Raw genomic sequence first — 9,091 nt, forward strand, 5'->3', positions numbered from 1 at the left:
TGTGTGCCCCTCAGCCCAATCTGCACCCTCTTCAATCTGGGACCCCTCAGGGGATGTCCAGCTTCCAGCAGTCGGACATCCCTCTCACAATCCGGAACCGCTGGCTCCTAACCACTCACCTGCCTGCCTGCCTGATTGTCCCTAACCCCACTGCCTGCCTGCCTGCTCGCCCCTACCTTGATCTCCTGCCAACCTGATTGCCCCTACCTTGCCCTCCCCTATCAGCCTGATCACCCCAAACTGCCTGTGCCTTGGCCCCCAGTCTGGCTTCCCTCTGGAGGCACCACCCCCATAACCCCAATGCTGCTGCCACTGCAGCTGGTTATGGCTGCCTGAGCCTTGGCCTTTGTAGCCACTGCGGCTTTGTCTGGAAAGATGTCCGGAAGACAACCACTCTAATTAGCATATTACCCTTTTATTAGTATAGATTTGGGGACCATTACAACCACGCACAACTTGAAGAAAACACATGGCCCTGGTCAGTTTGGCTTAATGGAGAGAGCATCGGCCTGTGGACTGAAGAGTCCAGGTTTGATTCTGATCAGGGGCACACATGCCTGGGTTTCGGGCTCAATCCCCAGTAGGGGGCCTGTGGGTGGCAGCTGATCAGTGATTCTTTTTTTTTTTTTTTAATATATTTTATTGATTTTTCACAGAGAGGAAGGGAGAGGGATAGAGAGCTAGAAACATCGATGAGAGAGAAACATCGACCAGCTGCTTCCTGCACACCCCCCACCGGGGTATGTGCCCGCAACCAATGTACATGCCCTTAACCGGAATCGAACCTGGGACCTTCCAGTCCGCAGACCGACGCTCTATCCACTGAGCCAAACCGGTTTCGGCTGATCAGTGATTCTTATCATTGATGTTTCTATCTCTATCTCCCTCTCCCTTTCTGAAATTTTAAAAATATATATTTTTTAAAGAAAACACATGATCTTCACTTTGGGCTTTGTCATCTTACAATATCCTTTGTGCAGTGTTTTAACTTCCCTCAACTTTCCTTTACCCACCTTTAAAGTGCAATCTATTTTGGGGAAGATGATCAGGAAAGTGATTCCAGTGGGTAGAAGTTTTTTTTGGAGGGGATGGGTCATGAAGATATTTAAAAATTGAGCCTGGTGATGGTTGTACCACTCTGAATTTACTTTAAAAAACCAGTTCATTGTACACTTTAGGTGACATGTACAGTATATGGGTTATATCTCAACAAAGCTGTTCTTTTATTTCTTTTTAAATAAAGACCAGTCTTATAATCAATTGCAGATGTTTTCAGAGGCCCCTCAAGATTTGCTCACCATGTCCCAAATCACGGCTGTGATTCCCAGTTGCCTCCAGTCCTGGTGGATCTGGATGGTGTGGTTTGCAAAGGAGAAGGTGGCAAGAGGCTTATGGAATTTCGGCAACCCCATTCCCCCGGTCTCCTCATAGGGCACCAGGGCCATTCCCACTGTGCCAGCTCTGCTCCCTTTAACCTGTTGGGCAAAAGAATCCTGCGTGCTCTGGCCAGAAAGTGCATTCTTTCTTAGGTGGCCCGAATGCTTTTTTTTAAGGTCATTTTATGGATTCAAAAGAATAAACAGAGATGTGGAAAGCTTTTGTCAAAATCCTTTTACATGGTTCTTCCAGTCTCATGGGAAATGAGATGTGGCTCTGAATTCATCCCAAAGTGTGTCTTTGGGCAAAAGCACCCAGAATGGCACAACTCCTGCAGAATGCCCCACACACTTTGCTGTCAGGACTCAGGGGGGCTTGAGGGTGAGCGAGGCGGCGGTGCCAGCACAGGACCTGGGAGAAGGTAGCGCTTTCTACACTGCCCAGGCCACGTGGACTACAGCAGTACCCGCCCAGGTGGGCAGGGTGTTTCTGCTGTTTTGTTTTGGTCTGGCCTCCACCCCATCAGCCACAGACCTGTGTCTGCACTGAGACTGAATGGTTTGATGGCCCTACTTTTTGGTGGACAGTGGATGCACTCCCAGAGACTGGCAGTTAGACTCTGGCGGCTTCTGAGTCCCTTGCGGGGAGAGCCCGGCCCTAGGTCAAGAACAGACTCAGGCGTCCTCGGCCAGGAGGCCTCCTTGGGCTAGGGGCCGCCACAGTTTGAAGGCTGGCCATGACCCCAATCCTGGCAGGGGTCTCCTCTGGGGTGCTGGCAGGCCTGGGCTAGGGCTGCAGGCGGTTTGGAGGCCGGTCACGCCCCCGATCCTGGCGGGGATCTCCTCTGGGGTGCTGGCAGGCCTGGGCTAATGGCCGCCCTGGTTTGGAGACTGGTCAAGCCCCCGATCCTGGCGGGGGTCTCCTCTGGGGCGCTGGCAGGCCTGGGCTCTGGCGCTGCAAAGGGAGAGGTTCCTGAACCTGCTTCCCACACACCTAGGCTAGGATACATCTTGTAGGAGGCGGCTTCAATGCCGGGGGTCGGTGACCAGATTCTCCGGAGCCTTGCTTTCTGGACTGCAGTCCCACGTCTCCCAGTGCCCCAGCCTCGGATGCGGCCCCGCAGTTGCCCCCACCACCAGCCACCTCAGCGCAGGCCACAGCAGCTGAAGCTAGCCTCTTGGAAGCCAGGCCACCACACCCACCACCCCTAGTAGCTCTCTGCTGCTCGCTCTCTGTGTCCTGTCCACTGGGGTGGGGGAGTGCTCCCAGCCCAGAGGCCCTCCCTCCCTCGGCAGCCTGGCTTGGGAAGCTGGCCTCATGCAGCATCCCCACTCGGCCACTATGGGTGCAACGCAGACCCCACGGAGGCCAACCTGGAGAACGCGGACCGGAGCTCTGCATCCAGCTGCTGCAGATGCCCTCATTGGTCAACTACCTCCCGATCCTTCCACGGGCCCCATTGATACCTCTCAGCACCAGCCATTTAGGCCAGGGTGGCGATCGCCCAGGGACCCCGGGGGAGCGCCTGGCTGGGCCCGGACACGCCCCCCGGGTGGCGATCGCCCCGGGACCCCCGCGGAGCGCCGGGCTCGGCCCGGACACGCCCCCCGGGTGCCGATCGCCCCGGGACCCCCGCGGAGCGCCGGGTTCTGCCTGGACACGCCCCCCATGGTGGCGATCGCCCCCAGGATCCCCGCGGAGCGCCGGGCTCTGCCCGGACACGCCCCCCCCGGGTGGAGATCGCCCCCGGGACCCCCGCGGAGCGCCGGGCTCGGCCCGGACACGCCCCCCATGGTGGCGATCGCCCCCGGGACCCCCGCGGAGCCCGGACACGCCCCACCGGGTGGCGATCGCCCTGCGGACCCCCGGAACTAACAGGATTGTGCGCAGCCATCTTGGTCTTCCCAACGGCCGGATAGGCCACCCGGAGTCCCGCTCCCAGCCTCTGGCAGGCCCAATCATGGGCATAGCGGAGGTGCGGTCAATTTGCATGTTTCTCTATTATAAGGTAGGATTAGAGGCCCATTGCAGGAAGATTCCTGCAAGAATAGGGCTTCCTCGTGCCTATTCCTGCAAGAATAGGGCTTCCTGCGGCCAGAGCTCCCTCCTGTCTCCGCTGCCTTGCTCCCTCCTGTCTCCACTGCCTCACTCCTTTCTCCACGGTTTTGCTCCCTTCTGCAGTGCTTGGCTCCCTTCTGCAGGTTGGCTTCCTTCTACTCTGTCTTCAGTCTTCACTCCGTGTTTGCATATCCAAATTAACTGCCATCTTTGTTGGGTTTATTTGCATACTCGCTCCTGATTGGCTGGTGGGCGTAGCAGAGAGATGGTCAATTTGCATGTTTCTCTTTTATTAGTGTAGATCATATACTTCAGTAGATAAATATATGAATAGTAATCAACAAGTATCTTTAAGAATAAAAGGTACATTATTTTCAGATATATAACCTGTGTGCTAAAGTAAAAAAATTAAAATGTTCTTTAATTCAGAGCTCCACCCAGGCGGCTGTCAGTGGCTGAGCAAGTAGACAGGTCCTACACCCTGAGGGTCGCTCCTGCCGGTCTCCAGTAAGGCTGTGTTTTCCCCTGCATCTTCTTTAAGATACCCACTGCACTGCAGCATGGGGTCACTGGTGGAGAGCAATGTGGGGAGGGGCTCCTAACACTTCTGTCTTTATTGTGAACAGTAACGCTCACACTTGCAGCCATAGCACCTCCTGGGCATTCTCAAACTCTCCCCAGTATCCCAGGGCTTTGATGACATGGAGCTTACACATTGGACATGTGTGGTGATCAGAAAGCCATGGGTCAGTACATATTCTATGAAAAATGTGCTTGCATGGCAGGATTCTGATAACATCCTTCACCTTAAAATTCTCAATGCACACTGCACAATTCTGTGTCGACGTCAATTCCCTTTTCTCCATGCTTTATAGTATGAAGCGGAAGCTGACCGATAACTTTCTTGGTTTCTTTTCTATGGCTCTGGCTTCCAAACTGTGAGCCAGTATAAAGGAAACACTCTATATAGTAAAATATTAGCCACGCTAATGAGATGATCATTATGGTGATGAAGGCGATGGCCATGAACACCCCTGACTGGCCACTGATAAACTCCTGGACATGGCGGGTTCCAACCCCTTTGGTCATTTTGACTTGAATTTCTTTTTGTACCACATCCAAAATGTATTTGCCTTTCGAGTAGCTAACCATAATGACCTATATTTCCTCTTCCCGCTTGTGTCACGGGCGCAGTGAGGTTCCCGTGGTGCTCCTCATTATAGGTCACCATGGCCGGCCGAGGCGTTCCTCCGCGTCACCACCAACACGTTGTGCTTGAAGGTGCAGCCCCGAAGTGCAACCAGGGCGCGGCTCCCCAGCCGCCCTGTGCGGACACCAGAAGCGCTTGTTGAGCGTGCAACCCTCAGGGTCATCCCTGGCGCGCGGGAAGCCCACCAGGCCCAGCACATACCCTCCTTGGGGGAGCTGTCGCGGAAGCGGCCACTCTCTGAGACGTTGCACACTGTCTGGTTCGTCTGCCAGTCCACGTACTCGAGGCTCACCCTGGCTGAGTACCAGACTTGGCTAACTACCCAGTAAGTCAGAATGCTGCCCAAAGATAAATGTCAGGCCCCAGGAAGGAGGTTAAAGAATGTATAGAGTGGTTAACTGCCTGCTGTTGTCTGTTAACTTAGGAATGCATTGTTCTTTCTGGTGATCTATGTGACTACCCACCACTCGGTTTTATTACCCCCCCTGTGAGAAAGAGACCCTGTCCTGGGCGGGGTTGGATTTCTTCCCTGCTAGCCACCACTGGCAGAGGCAGCTGCTTTGCCCGTGTAGGTAAGTTTCTCCTATTAAAGCTCTTATGAATTCAAATGAGGCTACATACCAATTCTTCGGAATTAATTCTGAATTTAGAATTTGGGGCTTTCCCCCAACAGTTGGTGCTGTGAGCAGGATTCTGAAGAACCCATGAAAGCCAGGGGGGGAATGGGGGGAAATGGGCTCCTCTGGAGGAAATCCCAGGATGGCCATGCTCATGCTTTGGCCAGTTTGCACAAGCATTGGAGGACTGGGGACCAGTGAGTGAGTATGGAGATGCCCTGAAAACGCCTGCCAGAGTAGCAGGGTTACGGGCGTGGCTGAAGATAGGTAAGGAAAAGAAAGATGGGAAGGCCACAGTGGTCGCAGTAGGCTGGCCCCTCCTTTGTGCTTGGGGTTCTCTTGGGAAGAGGCACTAGCACGAGCCGCTAGGAATCACCATTTGGAGAAGAACCGTCGGTAAGAAAGGGAAGCCCACATAGCACTGGCTGCTACTACTGAAGGGCTCTGGCAACATCTGTGCATTAGTGATGAGAAGGTAGAAACTTTAGCCTGCAGGGTAGTGAAACTGAAAGGGTTTGGGTAGTCATGATCAGGGCGCATTGGGATCCCAAGACTTGCAACCCCGCAGAGGATTCATCCTGCTCTTCCCCCTTATCAGAGGAGGAAGAGGGGAACATGATAGAGATACCGGAGTTACAAACACGACCAGTAATGGTAACAAAGATTAAGACAGACCACCGTGGCTGCAGGGGTTGAACCTGGCCAATCTCTCTGTGTGAGAGGCGTCAGTTCACTTCTACCAGAGAATGTACCTCAGCTGTCAGAAGAGGTAGGAAACAGGTACAGACAGAAAGGGAAGGAGTCTGCAGCAGGCTGGATGCTGCATTTGTGGGACTCAGGTGTCAAATGTGTCCTCCTGATGGGGAGATAAGTCAAAATTAGCCTCAATTACCACACAACCAACTCACATTGCACCTCTCTGGAGCTGTGAATGAAGAGCGGGTCTCCTTGCTGGCATGGATACGGTGGCATGCGGGGAAGCTTGGCCCAGTGTGGGCCATCTGCCCTCCTCCCTACCCTAGCAGGTCGTAAAAGAACGGCAGGAATTAGAGCTAGGGATGAGGAATGCTGTTTATGGACAGCATTTCTGGGGGCCTGATAGTGAGCTCTTTACCTCTGGCATGGAAGATAATCTACTAGTCTTCCCCAACCCCTGGTGTGGATCCTGAACCCCACGGTTAGATTGCTGGTAAATCACATGGCCCAGGCTATTGAAGATTTAGGAGAAACAGAGAGAGCCAGAAGATGGGCTAATATTCTGACAACCTGCAAGGATGGGAAGTGTGGAGAGAAGGGTGTGATTGGGGTCTCCCCACCGACAATTGTAGTTTGATTTCATGAAAGTGGGTACGCCATTAGAGAAAATTAACCAATTGCCAAATGCTATTTTTGCAGGGCCTGGGGCTTCCCCAATGTAGCAAAATCAAGTCTAAACAGCAATTTTAGCAGCTGCTTCATAAGAAAGGACCCCTTTATGGGAGGACCCTGAGCAGCTGAGCTAGGGAAATGGCCTGTGGCTCCTCAACTCCACTGTAAGGGCAGTACAGGGGGACCAGAGCCTCCATCTGGAGCTAATCATCCCGTGGACAGCACGGAATAAACAACAGGTCTTGACTCTGGTAGGTACTGGAGCATGCCGAGGAGCTTGCTACACTGACCTATGGTAATGTCCGTAAGTTAACGGGCTATGTTCCTGCTATAGATGGCTATGGGGGTGGTTCTGTAAAGGGGAAGCCAGTCTTGCTCTGCATGCAGATTGTTCAGTTGCCCTGAGGGCTTGTCAGGTGTTCATCTCCCCCTACCTGGATATAAATTGGACATCTACATCCTAGCTCAGTTAGGTCAAATACCCACAACAATAGGAGAATTCCGTTGTTTGTGGCTGTGAGGAATGAAGCCCATGCTTAGGTGAAAGGTGAAATGGACACTGTGGAGCTCCCTGCAGGGAGGAGGGCTACATTGGTGAGAAGTATCATTTACCTGGGGGGCTTGCAGAGATCACTGATAGTTAAAGAGCCATAAAGAGTGGGCATAATCCATCCAACTCATAGTCCTTTTTTGTAATTTATCTTTATTATTGACTAGAGGCCCGGTGCACGAAATTCGTGCACTGGGGGTGGGGGTGGGGGTGTGTGCCCCTCAGCCCAATCTGCACCCTCTTCAATCTGGGATCCCTCAGGGGATGTCCAACTTCCAGCAGTCGGACATCCCTCTCACAATCCGGAACCGCTGGCTCCTAACCACTCACCTGCCTGCCTGCGTGATTGTCCCTAACCCCACTGCCTGCCTGCCTGCTCGCCCCTACCTTGATCTCCTGCCAGCCTGACTGCCCCTACCTTGCCCTCCCCTATCAGCCTGATCACCCCAAACTGCCTGTGCCTTGGCCCCCAGTCTGGCCTCCCTCTGGAGGCACCACCCCCATAACCCCAATGCTGCTGCCACTGCAGCTGGTTATGGCTGCCTGAGCCTTGGCCTTTGTAGCCACTGCGGCTTTGTCTGGAAAGATGTCCGGAAGACAACCACTCTAATTAGCATATTACCCTTTTATTAGTATAGATTTGGGGACCATTACAAGCACGCACAACTTGAAGAAAACACATGGCCCTGGTCAGTTTGGCTTAATGGAGAGAGCATCGGCCTGTGGACTGAAGAGTCCAGGTTTGATTCTGATCAGGGGCACACATGCCTGGGTTTCGGGCTCAATCCCCAGTAGGGGGCCTGTGGGTGGCAGCTGATCAGTGATTCTTTTTTTTTTTTTTTAATATATTTTATTGATTTTTCACAGAGAGGAAGGGAGAGGGATAGAGAGCTAGAAACATCGATGAGAGAGAAACATCGACCAGCTGCTTCCTGCACACCCCCCACCGGGGTATGTGCCCGCAACCAATGTACATGCCCTTAACCGGAATCGAACCTGGGACCTTCCAGTCCGCAGACCGACGCTCTATCCACTGAGCCAAACCAGTTTCGGCTGATCAGTGATTCTTATCATTGATGTTTCTATCTCTCTCTCCCTCTCCCTTTCTGACATTTTAAAAATATATATTTTTTAAAGAAAACACATGAGCTTCACTTTGGGCTTTGTCATCTTACAATATCCTTTGTGCAGTGTTTTAACTTCCCTCAACTTTCCTTTACCTACCTTTAAAGTGCAATCTATTTTGGGGAAGATGATCAGGAAAGTGATTCCAATGGGTAGAAGTTTTTTTTTGGAGGGGATGGGTCATGAAGATATTTAAAAATTGAGCATGGTGATGGTTGTACCACTCTGAATTTACTTTAAAAAAACAGTTCATTGTACACTTTAGGTGACATGTACAGTATATGGGTTATATCTCAACAAAGCTGTTCTTTTATTTCTTTTTAAATAAAGACCAGTCTTATAATCAATTGCAGATGTTTACAGAGGCCCCTCAAGATTTGCTCACCATGTCCCAAATCACGGCTGTGATTCCCAGTTGCCTCCAGTCCTGGTGGATCTGGATGGTGTGGTTTGCAAAGGAGAAGGTGGCAAGAGGCTTATGGAATTTCGGCAACCCCATTCCCCCGGTCTCCTCATAGGGCACCAGGGCCATTCCCACTGTGCCAGCTCTGCTCCCTTTAACCTGTTGGGCAAAAGAATCCTGCGTGCTCTGGCCAGAAAGTGCATTCTTTCTTAGGTGGCCCGGATGCTTTTTTTAAGGTCGTTTTATGGATTCAAAAGAATAAACAGAGATGTGGAAAGCTTTTGTCAAAATCCTTTTACATGGTTCTTCCAGTCTCATGGGAAATGAGATGTGGCTCTGAATTCATCCCAAAGTGTGTCTTTGGGCAAAAGCACCCAGAACGG

The 9,091-nt window shown here is 52.1% G+C and overlaps 1 pseudogene; it reads right to left on the reverse strand.

The window, feature by feature from the left end:
- Positions 1–3,883: 3,883 nt before the first annotated feature.
- Positions 3,884–6,234, reverse strand: LOC103297395 (E3 ubiquitin-protein ligase RNF149-like; annotated as a pseudogene).
- Positions 6,235–9,091: the final 2,857 nt, after the last annotated feature.

The sequence above is a fragment of the Eptesicus fuscus genome, chromosome 15 (genome assembly GCF_027574615.1).
Source record: "Eptesicus fuscus isolate TK198812 chromosome 15, DD_ASM_mEF_20220401, whole genome shotgun sequence".
Lineage (NCBI taxonomy): Eukaryota > Metazoa > Chordata > Mammalia > Chiroptera > Vespertilionidae > Eptesicus > Eptesicus fuscus.